The sequence below is a fragment of the Fukomys damarensis genome, unplaced genomic scaffold (assembly GCF_012274545.1).
Source record: "Fukomys damarensis isolate Sample0158 unplaced genomic scaffold, DMR_v1.0_HiC HiC_scaffold_17, whole genome shotgun sequence".
NCBI lineage: Eukaryota > Metazoa > Chordata > Mammalia > Rodentia > Bathyergidae > Fukomys > Fukomys damarensis.
The window spans coordinates 11,291,035-11,311,638 of NW_022900929.1; the positions used below are offsets into that span (position 1 = coordinate 11,291,035).

General features: G+C 39.9%; 1 protein-coding gene across 2 annotated transcripts in view; it reads left to right on the forward strand.

Annotated features, from left to right (window-relative positions):
* The window catches only part of Pou6f2 (POU class 6 homeobox 2), a 494,967-nt gene that overhangs the window by 322,888 nt on the left and 151,475 nt on the right, over window positions 1-20,604 (forward strand). The gene's annotated exons all lie outside the window — the stretch shown is intronic.

Below are 20,604 nucleotides of genomic sequence, written 5' to 3' on the forward strand. Positions count from 1 at the left end.
CAAAATAAATAAAAGACTGGGGTTGTAGTTCAGTGCAGAGGCCCTAGGTTCCATCAGTACCACCACAAACAACAAAATAAAAAAGGGGAAAAAAAAAAACTTGCCGGCCCATGAGAGACTTACAGCGTTATAGTTGCCAACCAGTAGAAAGAGATGGGCTAATGAAAATTGTAAATACTTGTAAAGAAGATTAGCAGTTTAGTCCAAATAATGTCACTGCTATAAAGTGACAATTCTAATTTAGAATATCAGTCCACTTTCGTCCAGATTTCTGTACTAACAGTATTTGGTGGCAAAGAGGCCAGAGGGAGGAGCAGTGTGAGGTTATGAAGTAAGAAACCCGTCATCCTTCCTTGAGGTTTAAACCTTAAGCTGTTATCTAGCTGAGGATATAATTTTATATTTCCTGAATCCCCTCTTTTAGCTGATATCTTATAGCATTTGGCATATCTGTGCTCAAAAATTCACAAATTAATTCCCATCCACTTAGTCATCATTCTCTTTCACTTTGTGATAATTAAACATGAGCTAATTAAATGAGTCTTTTGGAGGGGAAATTATTTGATAATGTTGACCTACATTTGACCTGCTGTGGCAGGCATGTTAGATGCCCAGAAAATCAATGTATGATTTTAGCTTTGCATTATACATGGCCCACTCTAATTATAAGGGGGGGTGTCTTTATTTACAACATGTAATTTAAGATGGCATCCAGATATTACCTGGCATGGTTTTCTCTTTATGAGATGCAAAGATATTGCCACCATCCAATTACATTGGATCCCAAGCTTAACACCTGCTATGATTTAATTACATTTTTGTTCACCCAAACGTTCATACCTTGCATGTTTTCAAATCATTCTCACTGTAGTGGCAATTTCCAATGCAGCTATGGAGAAAATGGCCTTTGAAATGGCGCTTTCTCTGTAGTGCTTAAGAAAAGAACGGAGCACCTGAAGAAGAATCTCAGAAGATGAGGGCCAGGCTTGAGGCACGATTTCATTAATACTGGATGGCAGAAAAGGAGCCAAGTCCCAGATAATGAGGAAGGAGTTGCAATTTTTTTAAAAGCTATCTGGTGACAGGGAAAACAAAAATGACATTCAGCTGACGAATGAGCGGAGTTTGACCTAGCCTTTTGACCCTTGACAATCAATCTTACCTGCTACTTCATAAAGAATTATGGCGCTGCCACTCACATTTGACTCTGTATTTTTACTATTCCCTTTGCCTTTTTTTTTTAATGCATGGTCCAAGAAGATAAATTTTTATGTTGGATATAGTAGAGAGGAAATATGGGATTCTCAGAATGGGGGGAAATGACGGAGAAAGGAGCGAGCAACAAGAAGACCAACAGCCATAAAATGGTTTATACATGCAATTCAGAATTGTCAGGGATATTTTTTATGTGGCCGACCCAAATAGCAACTGGAAATAACTGATGACCCCACTCAGCTTCCCCCGCCCGTGCAGCCTCGATGTGAAACCCCAAGTAGTGAAGGTGAGATCTGAGCCTACCTTCCTGCCTGCCTCTCCGCTCCACGTCAAAATGCATGCATCCAATGCATTTTGATGAATCCATTCCCCAGCCACAAGCTCTGATTATAGCACACACTATGAAGGGTTCAGGGCCATCTTTACAAGAAAGAAAAGAGCAGCGAGCCCAGGCCACCAAGCTGTTTGCATTATCTGTTTGGAGAACCAATGTAAGCACTAAACATTTTGTGCTGGGTCCCCCCCCCCACCAGGTGTCACCATGAGAGCATAAATCAACAAGGGTGAAAAGTAGCCAGCCAGGGAGCAAGAAGAAGACACCTTAGGAATAAGAGATAAGGTCCTCCCTGGCATCTGGGATGCTTTGGTTTTATATATAATTTGACGTGGTTTGTCTTGAGACACTAAAACCCAGGCTAGTCAGCAAGAGCAACTTTATGGAGCTCACCCGATGCATAAGTTGGCCATAGGGAGTTTTTCTAGCCTTTATACAGTGGAGATTCTTTTTCATGACTGTGCCGGAGACTTCAGAAAAACTCAGTCTCATAGAAGCAGAATGCAATTTCTAATCATTTAATCCACCCTGGATCATGGAGAATGTAAAGCTATTTTCCTCACCTAGCCTGAAATAAGAGAAGTGGATTAGGGGAGGCCTGGAGATGGATGGATTCTGGTGGTGGCTCTCAGAACAAAACCTCAGAGTTGGGTGCAGGAATTGTACCCTTTGGGTAACCCATTTCCAAACCTGAGTCATGTACTCCAGCTGCCTCTGTCTTACAGAAGACAGGTCCAGGCAAATACAAAGAACTGTGTTATTGCATACAAAGCCACGAGTCTACCCGGGGCAGCTTTCTCAGTAAGCAAGGATTAAACTTTACCCGTAGCTGCTCCACAAACCTAGTAGTTGTGGGTACCTCTGCCTGCTTTTTCCTGGGCCTGGGGCCCTGGCTGGCCATTGGCTTCTGAGGCACCACCCTCTGTCTCCTTGGTGTGGAGTTCATTACTTCCAGAATTACAGGGCTGACAAGCTGTTTATGAGGTGTTTCTGGACTCTGTGTTTGCAGAGAATCTCCCCTCAAAATAGGCCAAGCTCATTAATGGAGGAAGTGAGGTCAGTGCGCTTCTGACAGCCCTAACAAGATGACAGAATTTATGAACCGCTGCGGTAGAAAGATGTGGTTATCTACAGTCTATTCATATAATAAGGCCACTTGGGGCCTGTTGTTACTCCCCTTGAATTTGTTTTCCTTTCTTCATTCCTTTTCCTTGTCTGGGCCCTTCCCTTGGCTTCCCTTTCTGAGACACGTAGAACCACAATCACTTTGGGCCTGCCCTTAGCTGAGGTAAATGGGCCCACTTCCTCGGAAGGACTGCAGGGCCTGTTCTCTAGGTGGTGTGTGAATCGTGACAAGGAACAGTTGAACAGCCTGTGTCCTCAGATCACTAAATGTGGTATCATATTTGCAGCATCTTCAGACCAAATTAAAATTTCCAACTCAAAAAAAAAAGAAAGAAAATCGAGGGCTGGGAATGTAGTTCAGTGGTAGAACCCTTACCTTAGTTTATATAGGACCCAGTTCCATCTGCAGTCCCACAGGCGAACAGAACAAAAAGTAGCACTCAGAGAAAGAAACTCATTACAGTTTCTTCTTAACATCCAACGTCCTTTCATTCTAGTGAATGATGGTGTCTCTTCCACCACAACTCTCTGAGCAGGGATGAATGGTATTGTCTGTGGGAAACTGAGAGGTAGGAAGCCATCCCAGGCTGGGTAATCATGGAGGACTTGATGGGAATGTACTGCTGTGGCTGCACAGAAATGGAACAAAGGGTTTGAAAAGTGAGAGAAATGAAAAAATGATCAGCTAAGCCATTTTTGGTATTAAAATTAGAAGACAATTTTCTAATAGTGCTTATCAGTCAGGCTAAGTGGCTGACTAACAGAAAACAAAATAGTGCCTGTGTTTAGACTGTGGGAAGTGGAGTCATGTGGTTTTCCTGGGGAAAACTGAATGTCCATTCAGAAACTCGCAACCACAGTGGCATTTGCTGTCCCAGTTACTCTGACACAATATTCCTTGCCAACTGGAAGGACTAAAAGTAGGTTTTTCCAGTCAAATTGTCAAAAAGATGCATTACAGATAATTTTTCCTAGTAATAGTACAATCATCTCTCAGTGGATGCACATCCACAGATGCTCAAGTACATTACAAAAAGGGACCTAGTCTTTTCAGATTACTTTCACAGTCCTCCTGTATAGAAGTTTAAATCACTTCTAGCTGACTGGCAATACCTCACGTAATGCAGATGCTCTGTCAGTCATTGGCATTAAGTATTGTTTAAGGAATAATGACAAAAACAGAAGTCTGTACATATTCAGTACAGACACATTTTCAAAACCATTTTCCATTTTTGTTTGGTGGAATCTGTGGATATGGAACAAGGGTAGAGTCACTGGGGAAGCGGAAAATTAAATACTTAACTCAGATAAATGAAACCAAAACAAAACCACACCACCCTTTTTCTCTGTTCATAGACCAGAAAGCTAACAAAGTAGCAAGTGTTCGATAACCCTGATGAATTTAGGTGAGAGAATGTAGTGAACTAAAAGCATTCATTGGTAGTTTTTCTACCATTGGATTTACCTTAGGCATCCCATTCTGATTTCTTCCAGAGCTCAAGAAAGAGGTGGCTAGTCCTTAAAGCCAGCTCACTAAAATATTGGTGGACAACTGTATGGCTCCCAGAGATGTGACTGGTATTTACCTGGTCTAGTGGACATGTGACAGCTGTGCAATTTGACCTCTTTCAAGGCTGACTCATGTTTTACCCCAGACTGTGGGACACTTGCTGGTCTGCACCCATGACATGAGAACATTTCTGAGTCAGGACACTGCCATGAAAAGGGATGGGCCTAGAGAGGCCTTCAACTACTCAGTTGAAAGGAGACATTCCATTGGACTTCATGAATTCCAAGAAACATGATATGAGAGGAACATCATCTGCAGGTCTCATGACAGCCTGCTGTGCAATCAGACTCTTGTAAGTTTGCATTCTTGCAGTCCTAAGCAAGATTGCTTTGAATACTTCTTTCCCAAAGAAGTCTTTAGTCCAAGTTGTCTTTTGCACAATTCCACACAGAGTGTCTGTGTGATTGAATCCTATATGCAACACAGGAAAGGTCAGTCTCACTCTTTTCTTGGGACTAAGGGAAAGCCTTGAAATAGCAAGAAAAAGTTGGATATGGGGAAGAAAAGTGCCAGCCCGATAGAGAGTATTGCCCTATGCATTGTCTTGATAGTATCTGGAAGGCTGAACACTGCTTAAAATGGTCTCTACATTCTTTTTGCCAAAGTATCTAAAATATATCCATTAGAAATTTCTTCCTGCACATTATTAAAAACATGTTCTTTCAAAACACATGCAACTTGGGAGAATGAACCAAATTTTATTCAATATCAACAAACATGTTCCAGACACTACATTAGACCCGTAAATTGAGATCCTGATCCCTGCGTCTAAAGAGCTGCATCTTAGTTTCACACCCTTCACGCTTTAGTGAAAATTAACAAGGAGATACTGGTACTGTTGTCAGCCTTTTACACCCTAATGTGAGCTAATTAATTACATAAACTTCTTTTGGTGAAAGAAGCTTGTAGTTTAATGAGAACAAGATCACATCATAGATTAAAGGAAATTAAAAACTAAAGGTATTATCTTCTAAGGTCCTGTTTGGTCCATTTCAGAGTGCAGCCCAGTTTTCTCAAATAACTTGATACCGTGCATTATTTATATTCTTATCTTTCCTGAGGACACAGAAAACAGACTTGTTTAGTACTCACTAATTATGAGAGCTCTAACATTAGTCACTTTCTCCTAACAAATTTTAAAATTCTAGTTTTCTGTCCTACTAAATGCCCCTGAAAGCAAGGTACCATGTCTTGGTCATAAACGTATCTCTTGTGTACATATTTTTCCATGTATGACATTTAAATAAGCCATCGTCCTTAGTCCTCTTCCCCTTCCCAAATGTAGTCTGTACTCCACAGTGTCACCCCAGTGGTCATCTCAAAATGCACATTTTAGCATGTCTCGCCCTCGCAGCTTTCAGGATAAAATCCAAAGTTTCTGAACCCAGCCATAGGGCATCCTTCTGTTCCCTGACCCCCTCCAGCTGCTGTGCTTTGCAGATATTGCTCCCTCTGCCTGGATGCTTGTTGCCATCTTGCTGGCACAGACTCAGCCCCGTCTATGTCACTCAGTGTGGCATCAGGTGTCATGTTGTGTTCATGGAGTGATCATGGGGCTGACATGTTTCACATCTTGACTAAGCTCTGCAGGGGTGGAGTCTATGCCTGATTTTGCTCACCTGTGTTTTCCCCAGTGCCTGATCAATGTCTGAGAGTGAATGAATGAGTGAATGAAAGGATTTAAAGACTTACTAAAAGCTCAATAAATTGACCACCTTGAAAAGCCACAGCACTTTTCAACCCTAACATGCTCTGAAACCCAAAGGCATCACAATAATATGTGCAGCCCTGAAAGCTTTTGACTCAAATAATTTTGTAAGCCTCGCTCTGTTTTTGCCTGGGAAAGAAGAGTTAAACTAAGCAGTAATTAAGAAGAGTAAATAATTAGAGTAAAATCTCTGACAGAAATCCTGCTTGAGTTGTATTCTTTAGCACTGGTGATTAACTGTTTTAACAAAGGATCCCAGACCCAAACTCTCAGTTCCCCTCCCTCTCTCCCACCCTCTTTAATTTCTTGTATCCTCACCTGGAACTTCACACCACAAAACTGTGACCTTCATTAGTATCCTGGTGCATTTCACCATAAGACAAAAAAAGGCACTTGAAACTTTCGGTTAACAAGCAATAACGTGATGACATGGGCCATGATATTATAATAAAAACTTCTCTTTTTATGTGAGTGCAGACAATTCCTGCTTTGCAGTGGCTTTACTTAGGAGCTTTTGACTTCATCATGGTGGGAAAATGATATACATTCCTGAGAAGTTATACCTGGACTTTTGGATAAGGCTGGCAGTAAACTGTCCCATCCTTGTCCTATCTTTCCTCTCTGTCTTTTTTCTCTGTCTCTGTCTCTGTCTGTCCATCCGTCCCCCTGCCCCCCTCCCCAGCAGGGTCTCATTCTATAATGAACTCACTATGACCTTGAACTCACTGTGTAGCCCAAGCTGGCTTGAACTCATGATGCTCTTTCTGCCTCAGTATCCAGAGTGTTGGGATTGCAGGCATGGGCCACCACACCCAGTGCCGTCCTTTATTGACATGTGAGATGGTGACAGCCAGTTGCTCCCATCTGGCCATGCAATCAGGAGAGAAAGTAACTGGTGCTCTGCAGAGCTCAATAGGTAAAGTACGTGAAAGAAAGTCATTTGTGAATTATGATACTTCCAACTCACGAAGAGCTTATTAGGACTTAACCTCTTTCTTACTAAAAGAGCATCTGTATAGTTTTGCCTTAACCAGTCTCTTACTTGACCATTACTAAAACCAGAAAGTAGAAAGGCAAGAAGTCCATTGCTTTAACATATATAATCACAGCCTGAACTGTTTTGTGAGGCCATTATGACATACATTTCTCTCTGAAGTCCCAGTTTAAATATATAAAATATGTGTTCTAACACATATTTCTACACAACTGTTGCAAGAGTCAGGCATGGTGGTGCACACCTGTAATTTCAGCACTCTAGAAATTCAAACCCAGGCTGCACAATTCCGTAACTTTTAGTGAGGCCCTATCTCAAAATAAAAATAAAATAAGGGCTGGGGATGTAATTCAGTGTGAAGTCCCTGGGTTCAATACCAAGTACTGCCAAAAGAAAAAAAAAGAGCTATAAGGCTAGAGTAGTTCCATCTGTGAACTGTCCCCAGCAGTGTGGAATACAATCCAGCATAGTCAAATTAAACCACCCTAGCCTACTTTCTGAGCCTGGCCTGTCAGATACTTGCAGTTTAATTTTTCATCACTTACTGACCATTTTTTCCCATCTTTTTGAATAACCAGACAATCTTTTCTGCTGCCCCTTTTGGCTACTGCTGTGTATTTATTTCATCTATCTTGTAAAGATCTATTTGGATCCACTTAGGGTGTGCAAATAATTAATAAACTCAATTCCCTGAATTGTGCCTGCAGGTTTGATATTACCAAAAAATTCTGAAATATACACAACAAAAACAGTAAGAAGTGTGTCAATTTCACAGCAGGCCCAGCAGAAAACTTGAACTAGATAGGTAATGAGGGGCTTGAATTCTTTCAAGTTTGGCAGAGGCTTCATTCATCATTAAAAGTGGAAATCTAAAAGTCATGAGAATTAAATGCTGTAGATTTAAAGGATTTGCTCAAAAACTAAACAACGCTCAGAGATTGCCCGTCTTATGTATGCTGTTTCTGCACATGGGTCTTCATTCAACTCCAAAGGGGCCTTTGCAGATGTCAAAGTCCCTCTGGTAGGAGGGGCTCCAGAGAATTCCCCACAAGGGAGAAAATAAGGAGCCCTGGCTTGATTAACTTCGCACACAGGCACTTGCCCTAGGCATATTCCTCGGGCTGTGCTTTTTGCTGATAGACAGCCCTGGCCCTTTCATCCCATCAGCCTGGAGACAAGAGACTCCTTATAGCATCCAGCCTGCCTGCCCTTTCTCAGGACTCCCTGGTTTCTGATTGTATAGGCCATCCAAGCCCAGGGAATGTCCATCAACTTTCCTGTTTCCCAGTAAGTGTTGGCCATCAGTGGCTAGTGAAATCTTTGAACCACCTGTAGAACTGTGCTCATCACAACAATGTCATAAGAATCACAGATGAGGGCTGGGATTTAGCTCAGTGCAAGGTCTGGAGTTCAATCCTTGGTAATGGCGTGGGCAGGGGGTTGGGGGAGACATTTAAAAAAAAAAGAAAAGAAAAGAAGGAATCACAGATGAATGCACTTGGTTTCCAAAAAGTCAAACTTCTACACAACTCAAATAAGGAATGTAACAAATAATGAAAAAGTAGAGGCCAGAATTCAGCTAAATGTGCAATGGAGACATTCCAAACAACAGAGCACACATTCCAGGAGCCCCAGTGACATGGTGGGGAGGGAAAGCTGGTGACAGGGACATTGGACGGTACTTTGAGACACCCCATACCTTGTGAGAAATGGGGTGTGCTGGAGAGATGTGGACAATTCAGGCCCAGTTCTCATGGCAGGTGGCAGATGCTGGGGGGGGGGAGGGGACAGCCACTGTCATCAGTCCTCATTTGCTTTCTGAGTTCATTTTCTAGAGCTGCTATAACAAAGTGTCACAGACCAAGTGGCTAAAACCACAGACATTTATTTTCCTCCAATTCTGTAGACGACACCGAGCTGAAGGTGTCAGGGATCTGTCCCAGGCCCCTCTCAGCTTGTAGAAAAAATGTTTTCTCTCTGGTATGCATCTCATCTACCTTCTGTCTGTGTCTATGTCCAAGCATCTCCTTCTTACAAGGACACCGGCATGCTGGATTAGAGTCTACCCTAGTGACTCATTTTAACTTAATGTCTTCTTTAATGATATCCATTTATCCCATCTCCAAACACAGCCCCATTCTTAGGCACTTGAAGACTTAAACATATGAATGAGAGGGCATAATTCAACGCATAACATCTTCATTAGAAAACTTACCTCTGCTTTAGGAAGTCATTTTCCTGGAATGTTTTTTATGATTCTATAGGCAAATTTGTACCCCATTTGTATTTTGATGAAATACTGTAATTCAGCCTTCCTTATTCTTGGGCTCTTTCATTCTGCTTCTCCCCAGTGGCTGTCCAGAGGTCATCCATATGTCCACAAGTGATTCTCAGTGGCTATTTACTACTTCTGTGGCTCCCTTTCCTGGCTACTTTGTGAAATTAGAATGGACACATATCTAGAGCTTTGAGTTTTGTTTCAGGGTCTTCCAGCATCATGAAGATGTGACGGAGTTCTTCACAGTGCCTTTGTAAATCAGGGCATCCAGATCTGAACACAATGCCCTGAGTAAGAGCTGCCAGTCTCATTTGCTTGCGGGGGGATTTTACAGCCTTTGTTCCAGACTCTGTTCTTTATTGATCGAATCGGCTTTGGCCAACCCTGACTTTCTATTGAATCTGTTCCTCATTGTCATCTGAAGCTGTGAGGCTTTTTAATGTACCCTGCTGTTACCCACAGATCCCTACTCCAGCGATTCTGCAGAGGCACATGTGTGCATCTGTGTGCACACATGAGCCTCTGAGTGTGTTTTACACTGCCACATCAGTTGCTGACTATTCTTCATTATATTTTATTCTTGCAGGCTTTTTCTCATCATTTCCATCCTGTCATAAACTTGTTCCACCCCCATTCTGTCAGTCAAGGGCTCTTCTCTGCCCAGCTCCCAGCCACTAATGAAAATATTAAGCAGGAGCAGATTAAGGACAGATCTTTGTGGCAGCACATCAGAGAGCTCTATCTGGGTTGACACTACCCCATTAAAGTCCTCTGGATTTACTTGTTCAGTGATTTATGAACTTTATGAAGCCACCAGTAGCCTACATTTTTCTGCCTTATTCAAATGGACACATGAGAGATGTTGTTGACTCTTCTGCCTAAATCCAAATGATAATAGAAATTTGCTCATATTTTCCCCCAAATCTACAAAGCAAATATGTTTCTTAGGGAGGGGGAGTGGTCCTTCCTATTAATTTGTACCTGACACATGTGTGTCAGTTCTATTATCAACTCTACCCTCTTTTAAGCAGTCACAAACTACTTATTTAATAGGTGAGCTGTGGGTTTTGCATGAGAATGAAGTTAATTTCTCCTATAGTTTTCAGAAACCATCTTCCCTCTTTTTGAAAATTTTCACGTTTTCACATTCCACTCTCCTAAGCAAATTCAGAAGCTATAAGGCAAGTTTTGTCCAATAATCTTTAAACTAGACCAACCTAAAGATTCTCATAAAAGAGTAAGAGACCACAAGGTAGATCTGCCCTGGGCTGAGAATAAAGACCAAAACCAGTGGACCCAGTACCAAAATACAGGCCTTTAGGGGTGACATTTATTCCCCATGCCCTTGTGCATTTTGTACCACAGCCAGAATATTTGGATAAAGCAGTCATTTGAAAAGTAATTGAGTAGAAAAGAAGAACTCTAAGTTGACATCACTTAATTTTGTATAGATAGCTCCACCCACCCCTGTACACAATGGGTTTCACGTAGGATTTTCAGCTTCATGGAGATGCATAAGCTATACACACTGAGGAAAAATCATACTTCTCAGTTTGAATTTTGACCTTTTCCTGGCCTAGCAATGTGTAGTACATATTTGCTTATGATTCTGGGCAGCAGCAGTGAGTTTATGGTCCCCAGTGCATCACATAGTCATTAGGGGAGACAGCCAAAGCTCCACAGTGTATCATGTTACCAGCAGTTTGGGGATACTAGTGTCCAGTGAATTACATGAGATGTCTAATCCTTTAATATAAAATAGGCTTTGTGTTAAGATGATGTTGCTCAACTGTAGGTTAATGAAAGTCTTCTGATCCTATTTAAGGTAGGCAAGGCTTATGATGTTTATTACATAATATTATTAAGTGCATTTTTCACTTATAGTATTTTGAATTTAGCAATGGATTTATCAGGACATAGCTCCATCGCAAGCCCATTGTAATTGGAGGAGCATCTGTACTCGAATGTGTGTCCTCCCTTGCATTCTACTCCCTGTGAATTTGATGGGTCTCACTAAAATTGGAAGGTCCTTGAACACAGAAGCTATATCCAGTCATTCTTTGGGAGCTTCACAGTGATTAGCACAAGACGTACAGAATTTCAGCAGTAGCTGTCTTGAAAGAAACAATCAATGAGAACCAAGAACCTAGACTAAAATCAAAATCATATTTTACCTAGATAACATGTTTCCTATCTTTGTAGCGTAAGCATCAGTCAAAGAGCCTTCTGCAATCAGAGTTGCATTAAGTGTGTGTAGAACTGAGCATGTAATAGGCATGCATTAATCACTGAGTAACAAGAGAACTGATTTAGGGTGGGTCTAACCTGAAATTTACATCTTTCACAAGTTCCTGAGTGCTGCTGCTGCTGCTGCTGGATGGAGCATCAGAACTCTTGTGTACTACTTGAAAAGGAAACGCCTGTTTCCGTACAACCCCACTTTTGCTACAGTATGCTGCTTTATCTTAAGTTTCTCTGCTTGGCTATTACATGGATATGTAGAAATGCCATTGTTTTTATTCTCTATCTTTTCACCCTAAAACTGTTGGGCAGAACACAAAGGAGCGGTATTACAATTGAATCTGGTGGATTGATGTGCTGTAGGTTAGGCTGCTTCTGTCCCTCACTTTCAATGAATGGAAGCAGAGCTCAGCAGCCCCTGTGACTTGTGTGGTGATGTGCATCTCACCTAGCCATGGTCTGGTCTCACCCAGCCTTGGACAGAGGAATGAACATTTCCATCTGTATACTTACAGGAAAGGAAAGGAGTTAGGAGTGAAGTTAAGTAGATCCTATGAAACCACCTCATTACTTCTTCTGGGGAGTGGGAGGTAAGAAATCTAATTCATGAAACCACTCAGTTCTGACCTTTATTATTTCTTGGAACCAAGAAAAATCACAAATGAGTTTAAAATAAAAGTAAAATCGTTTTATTCAGGCACAAAATGGATTTTCAAATCATGGAAAACACAGATTCAGTTAGAGACTGAACATGGGTCCTACCCAGAGGTAGACTTGGGTGTTTGTAGTAAGAACTGGTACATGTAGCTTGGCACTCTGTGGGGGAGGTGAGCAGGGTTGGGCTGAGCCCAGGGGTGGAAAATGATATAAAACAGCATGATGGTAAATTCTCCAAGTTCCCTGGAATGCCCATGTCAGAGGGAAAACTGGTCATTCAGGTGCTGCTCACACCTTGCAAGACCTGCTTAAATTCCAGAAAAATTGTTCCCTGGGGCAGATTTAGCTCCTGACTTGATGTCTGCATGGAAATCTGTCCCCTGTCAGCAAATCTCTGAGTCTCAGGAAAGGATTTTTGCTCTCTTATTTGACCACTCCACATTTTGACAATTTCATCTTTTATTATTTCTTCCTAAATTATTACACTCAGCCCTGTCCATCTTTCACATTCTATTTCAAACTATCCAAAATACTGTAAAGGATGAGGTGAATATACTAAAGCACAGTCCTAATAATATCATCCCCTTGCACAAACACGTTCAGTGACATTTATCTCATCTCAATTGCAGTTAGGGATTTCTAAAAGTAAACGCAAAGGAAACAAATCTGTAAAGGAAAATCCTCAAGGACTTCATATGTAAGAATATATAAGATCTTTATATTAAAACATCCAAATAAATGAAAAGGTAAACAGCAATCACAGAGACATAGTTATAATACATAGTATATGACTGACTAGGAAGTGCTTATAATATATAAAGAAATCCTACAACTCAAGAGAAGAGATTGAGTGCATTACAAAATGAAATGAGCACGGACACAAAAGAGAAACTTTTACAAAGTACAGAAACAATCTTCTAAAAGATTTTAGATTCTAAACCAACATCTCTTTAGTAATATTTGTCTCTCAGACATCTGAAAAATCTAGTAACCTTAGCTATTTCATCATGACTAACTCCTACATAAATCTGTGCCCCTTGCTATCTATTCTAAAAGTACATGTATCACAAGATCTCCAAACTTCTCACTCCAGTTCAGAGGTGAGAGACTTTACAAAACAGAGTCAGTTAAAAACAAAAGAAACCAAATCAAGAAACAGCCTTCCACCCACCTCTGATGGAAACAACCAACAAACAGAGCCCTCTGGCATAATAAGTAAAATCCCATGAACTCTGGCACAAACAGAAGATCTTGTTCCAAAGAGTAACATAAAAATGATGCTTCATGCAAGTTCAAAATACACATAAATAATGCTCCTTCTTATTTGGAAGGAACTTCAACAGTTTTTTTTTTTTTTTTTAGTATTCTGCAAAAAATTCCAAAATTTTAAAGAGTTTTACTGCACTCTGTCAGATATTTGAGCCTGGGGCTAAAAATCCCTGAGATCGTCATTTCTCTAATGCCAGAGTGTGATAATAAATTCTAGAAACTGGAATCATACAGAGAGAGCATCATGTAGCCAAAGGTCTCTCAGTTAAGTATGTTGAAACAGGAGAGGATTCACACCTTTGGGCTAATCTTTGCCCACCCAAGTCAAGTTCATAAACTACAAAGAGTTTTAAAAAATGATACCTGTTTCTTCAACTCTCTCATGTATGTGTGTCTTATCATCCAAAATAATAATTATCATTTTGAATATTTAGTGCTGAGATAAGCTCTTTAGACATCATTTCATTTAATCCTCACAGTAACTTTATTAAGAAGGAATTCTTCCCCATCATACTCTTTAAAAAGCTAAGGCTTAATAAAATCAAATAACTTGCCCTAGGGCCTATAATTAGTAATGACAATGTCCCTAATTTATGTGATTCTTATTTTATAATGAACGATAATCCTTATAACTCTTAAAGGATTTTTAAAAAGATGGGAATGGCACTCTGACCGCATATTAGGTTTAGTAACATGTGACCAAAGTAAATCAGATTACTTATATTTCAGTTACAGTGTTTATATAGGTATGCAGCAACTGTCTGCCTATTTCTTGGTGTTCGTGGTTCCTATTAATAGAGAGCCCTCAGTGTTGCAATGTTAAGGTTTTCAGGATCACCTTTACATGTGGAGACACCTCTAGCAGACTTCTCTGCCCACTGTGCAGTTCCAATGCTAATACACAGGTGCAACTAGAAGGGAAACATTGACTTAAATTGGCAACATGATACTCCTGGAAATAGAGGATGCCACATAGGCCTTTGGTGATGTTCTTCAGTGTGCTAAGAACATCTTGAAGCCTGATTCCTTGAGTTTTCATGCGTGGATTACACTGGGTATTTATAAAAGAAAACAATGAGCTAAATTTACTCTCAGAAAGCTTCTGTAGATAGTTTTGTTTGTTGTTAAAAATAGTAAATTACTTATTATAGAGCAGGATTCAATTTCATTTCCTTTGAGAATTTCACTCATTACTATTTCTTCCCCATTTATTTTCTTTTTCTTTATAGTGACTTAAATGTAGGGAGAAATACTTCATTTGCAAATTCAGTCCATGAAATACTACAGACATGAACAATATTTAAAATTTCTAGATTTTCAACAGATAGAAGCCACATTCACAAACCAAGAGAACCCAACACATTAAATCAACCAGAACTGCCAGCCTGTCAGTGGCCAATAAATTAGTAGTGTTGAAAATAAACTCATGCTTGCTTACAAAAGCAGCTATTATCAGTGAGTCTAAGACTTGACCTTCCAACTGCATAAACTAGCAAAGGAAATAGTAACAATCATTCCTTGAGTATCTACTGGTATCTACTTTACCCACAGCATTGTGTTTATTTTTCCTATCATCCTTGCAGGTGAGTACCATTAACTTGCTTCTGGATGAGGAAATAAAGACTCAGGAGGTTGAGTAATATAGCCAAGGTCACTTAGTGACTACTAGAGAGTTAAATTAAATTAAATCCCATGCTTGCCCAACCACATCACCCTACCACTATTATAGCGCTACCAAGGAGCCAGGTGAGACTTTTATGTGTGACACTACTTCCTAGGTTCTATTCTGGCATCCTGTACTAATTATTGCTTCAGGGTTTTAAATTCTAAGTTAGCTTTGGGATCACTACCTAATCTGAATATCTAATTCAGTTTTTAAAACCTGGCTATTAATTTACAATTTCCCACAAAACACCAAAAGCCTAGGACTTCTTGCATCGAAAAGGACACAATCTATGAATGTCCTTAGCATACATGAAGCATCATTTTTCATGGCAATCCTTGGAGTGGGGACTTCTGCCCCAACTGGAGTGGATTGCCTCCCCTTTTTATGCCCCCGAGGTCCTGCTGATTGGCTGTTTCCAGTCAAGTTGAATCAAAATTGTTCCTTAATTTTCTGGCTCTTATTTTAAATTATCTTTACCATTATAAATTTTCAGCTTTTAGTTGGCGTGAGAATTTTGGAAGGATCTCTTGTAAGAGGCTCAGTAGGAATTGGTCATTGGTTAGATATTTGGAGACACCGGCTGTTCAGATGTCCATGATTTACCATGTGATAAATGAGAGATGTTCATCTGGGTTCTAGAATGCCCTCAGAAACCTGTTTCTGCAGTTACTAATGTATTAGTAACTCAGGTCCTTGCGCTTGTGAGGCAGGTGGTCTAACATATTCTTACTACTAATGTACACTTTAAAAACACTACTATCCTCTCAAAGTAATTGACATCCAACTATCACTTTTAAAAAACTTCAAGACATAGCAACTAGAGACACTCAGGACAAAGGCCTTCTAAAACTGCTTCAGAGAGGGCCAAGAACAATGGGTAATTGTGTTTAAGGGGGTGCAGAGAGTCACAGCTTTTAACGGGATTCACAGCAATGTGCCACTTACTAAAATTAAGTTTTTAAAATTTAAACGTTCGTATATTTTTAGCCATACTGTGTACATAAGAATGCAGGAAAGGAACAGGACACAGACTATAGAAAGACTGAACTGTATTTGAGAAAAATGAGGAGAAGTTGGAAATGATCTGAGGAATTTTCATCAAGGAGCAATACAGGACTCTCCCTGCAGGAGATATTACAAGAGATTCTGCCTACCAGTGTCACTTGGTAAGGACTAGCCTTCACCCTCTGTCCTGTCCCTTCTTTCTTCCACCCTCTGATCATTCAGAGGCAGGGGGCAGGATAGAACAGGAAAGGAAAAGACAGTTCTTGGGGAAAAAAATGAAGGAATAGAAATGGTGAAGGAAATCCCAGACAGCATCCACAGCCACTGACGGGGTCGGCTGGTCCCCGTAGCTGTCCCTAAAGATGACATAAGCAAGAAAGACGCCACCTTGCTATGGATAGTACACATTAAAATAACTTTTTCCCCCTCGGGTTTGCAAACTGAAGGACATATAAAGAAAACTGAAGGCTAGTATAATGTCAAGGTTAACATTTTAATTGCATAAAACACAGAGAAAGCCTATGCTTGTCATTTGTACAAGGTTACCTTTCCTGTACAATGGAGGCTTTTATCCACCAACTATATACGAGTTGGTGACATGACATAGAATGTGACTTACATAAATGGAAGAGCTCACACTCTTTTCTTCTACATAGCTCCTCCAGAAGGCACCATAGAGTAGCTAAATTGTGGCCTTTTAAACCTTTCCTCACAGATAAGAAAAGCACACATATATGTGGGTTTGTAGTTGTGAATTCACAAGGCCTAATTCTCCGACACTGTGTCTGGCCCCTCCGTGCCCAGAGCCCCTCAGACTTCAAAGAGGACTTTGCAGGTGGAATAGCGGATAAGCGGTGGAGAATTTAGCTCTTTTGGACAGTGTGATCACATAACAAAAGACTGTTGTAACCCTTGAGGAAGGCAAAGTTAAAGTGACAGATGGGCCTTAGCTCTGAATTCCCTGAATCTAGGGCAATCCAGAGTATAGAGCCCCACAGCCAACACTTCACAGTGTTTTACAATGAGCAGAAAAATAAAAAGAAATCTTGTGAAGGATGGGAAGCCTTTCAGATCTGTGCATCAGATCAAAATCTTTAAAAAAACTTCCCAAGGTTGAAAAGTAGCCAAAGTTAGTTTCAACGCATTACACACACTTAATAAAATAACAGCTGCATGTGTAAGACATGGAAGGGACAGGTCCTTACTGGTTTACACTTAAGTTTTCATTTCATAAGACTCTCCAACATAAATGAAATCATTGTCCATACAAAGAGTTAATAAAAGACCTGTATTTTCACAATCAGTTTCGAGTTAAAAATACAAATTCTTGGGTGTTACAGAAAACGATTTGTCATTGTCTTATATATCACAATGAAGGTACTGTCCCCTTAAAAGGACTGACTCTTTTTTAAATTAAGAGAACACCACCAGAGGTCAGTTCATACTTTGTGATGCTAAAGGACAGCATTAAATTTCACATACACAATACCAGTTTGTGCCCCCAGCCCAGGAGGAAGGCGGGACTGTTGTCATCACTCAGAGCCAAAAACATGGATTTGGCTGAATGAAAACACATGACTCGAGCCACCAAGGGAGAAGCCCTGGTGGAGGTCACCTGTCCTGCCTCCAAAATGGGTCCTATGAATTTCTGCGTTCTCTGACTTCTGTCTAACAGAGAGTGAGGAGAGCTACTTGAGAACTCTCTTGTTCCATTTCTATTACTGTAACAAAATATCTGAGGCTGGGAAATTTGTAAAGAAAAAAGGATTCTTCAACTCACAGTTTTTGAAGGCTGACACTTCCGGATGCAGTGGCCTCATGTGTTTGGGTTGAGCATTTGGTGAGGACCTCACGGAAACAGCATCACAACAGCAGACGTGTGTGGGGAAGAGTTCACATGGCAAGGCAGGAAGCGTGTTTATAACAACCTGCTGTCAAGGGAACTGAGGAGGATTCCACAAGAACTACATTCATCTTCTCCAAGGGTGCCCTCAAAAGAACTTTCCACTAAGCCCTGTCTCCTAAAGGTCCCTGCACCTCTCAACATCACCACACTGAAGTGGTGTGTTGGGAGTCTGCTCCCAACACAGGAAGCTTTGGAGGACTCACATAAACAATACCCCAGCCTTAAGAGGAAAAACTGCAGAAGGGCTTTGAAAGCCTGGAGCTGACCATCTTTGTTTCCAGTGAAAAGCTCATCAACCTAAATTGGGGGAACCCGGCAGGACACATCCTGTGTGGGTAGAGTCATCCTGATAACAGTCTTTCAAAAGAGAGAGCAGGGAGTAGACTAGTAGACTGTAGGGTCTAAGGTTCCAACTGATCTCTTTCCTCCTCAGTCTCTCAATCCATGAAATGTCACTTGTGAGGGGCAGATCTAATAAAGGGAGAAAAGTGTCCCAAAAGATCCACTTAGTATGCAGGGAGAAAGTTTCCACATAGGACATATGTTATAAATGTGAAAAGCACCCAAGTTCTCCTAAAAAAGTACATCTAGCAACATCAGTAATCTGTCCAAAACTCTGTTGGTTACCTATTTTTATCTGAGTCACCTGGCCTTGATGTAATTTTTCTCATAACATGTATCACCCTTAACATATTATATAGTGCACCTACCTATTTTGCTTATTATTTTCTATCTTTCTCCTGTAGTATGAAAGTTCCTTGAAGACATTTTTGTCTGTCTTTATCCCTGATTTATCTTTAGTAACCAAAATATAACTGGTCAGTAAATACTTGTTGAATTAATTAGTAAATTAACGGATGAATGGATGTTATAGCATTAGACAACACAATAATGCAATGAGTTAGCTATGTACTTGTAGATATAGAGATAGAGAAAGCAATAGCTATAATTATAGATAAAGCTATGTGTAAAGGTAGAGACACATCTGGCCAGATAGAAAATGAAGGAACAAACTATGCAAAGATGCAGTTAAAAATTTATTCTCAAAGAAAACTCCTCAAAAAGAAAAATTCTGTATAAAACAAATAAAAGAGAATACGAAATAAATGAAACAAGACCTCAAAGAGGTGATAGTAACATTGAATGAAATTTTTAAAGAAATAATTTGGGGGATATAAACATATATTATAAATCGGAATAACATTATTTTAAAGGATTAATAAATTCAAGACATTAATAAACAAGGCATAAATCTGAAAACAGAATTAACAGCACTGTATATCTCTGTGCCTAGTAAGTAGAAGAAAAGAGACCATAGATTAAAGTAATTAGAATGCAAACATATTTGAAGTATAGATATTTGTGATCCAACTTAAATATAATTGATTTTCCAAAGAAAACAAGATAATCATGGAACAAATACCTGGAAATGAAAGAGCTGAATCAGCATGACAAATAATATATATGCTATATTTTTTTCTGGGAAAAATGATACAGAATGCTTGCTGTGACATATATTTTGGTACTATTACTGAACTTAAAAGTTTTGTTTAGGTATTTAGACATCTAAAGCAAATTATGTAAAAAAGACAAATAATAAACTAATCTCCTGGCTTGCCCCTGAAGTACACAATCCCAGAAGATGGTAGTATTAATTCAATACAGCTTTGAGAAAAAGAGTGACCAAAGTATATATAAAGCTGAGCCATCAGCATTAAAACCACTACTAAGAGTGAACCCCAGGGAATTTAGCACTGTTAAAAATCCACTCAACAGGGATGGGTTAAGAATTCACCTATTCAGAGTAAGAACCCCAATTTTTTCAATGGTGTTACTGTTAATCATGATAGATCAACTTGACTGAATTAATAACAGCCCAGGGGATTAGTAAAGCATAATTATTCAGAGTGTGTCTGAGTGGGTCATGGAGGCCTGGATGCTATATATGGATGCTGGCCCCTTTCTCTTTGGCACTGTTTCCCTGCTCTGCTTACTACCTGCCATGAACTAAGCAGCTTTGGTCCTCCTGACCCTTCCACCATTATGTTCCTGCCTTGAGCCAACCAACTGTAGACTGAATTCTCTGAATATGAGCCAACCTGTTCTTCTTTTTTTTTTTTTTTTAATTTATTTTTAAAAGTAGCATGATTTTTTTTACATGCAATCATACTTTTTTTATTGAGTTTATTGGTAAGATATAGGTATACACTACAGTTACATTCATCATTTGGATTCTGTACCTTTACATAATAGGTCTTGATTCTCATTTTTTCCCCTTGTCCCTGACCTCCCTTCACCTCCCCCTCCCCTCCCCATTTACAAACACTTTATTTCCAATTTTTTCAGTTTCTCATATTTTTTTCCTCTCCCTTATTATCTTTCCCCCACCCTTCCCATTTTCCCTACACCTTTAGCCCTTTACTTCCTATTTCACATTATTAATTATCTCATTAGGATCCTGTGTACTATTACAATTTTTGCGCCAAAGAAACTATTCGGTATTTCAGTTAAAGAAATCTCTGTATGAACATTAAAAATAGGGAAACCTAAAATAAAACTAAAAAGGAAAGTAAAAGAGAAAAGGCAGTGATGTAACATTAAAATAATCCTTAATTCTGGAGATGAAAATTGTCCCC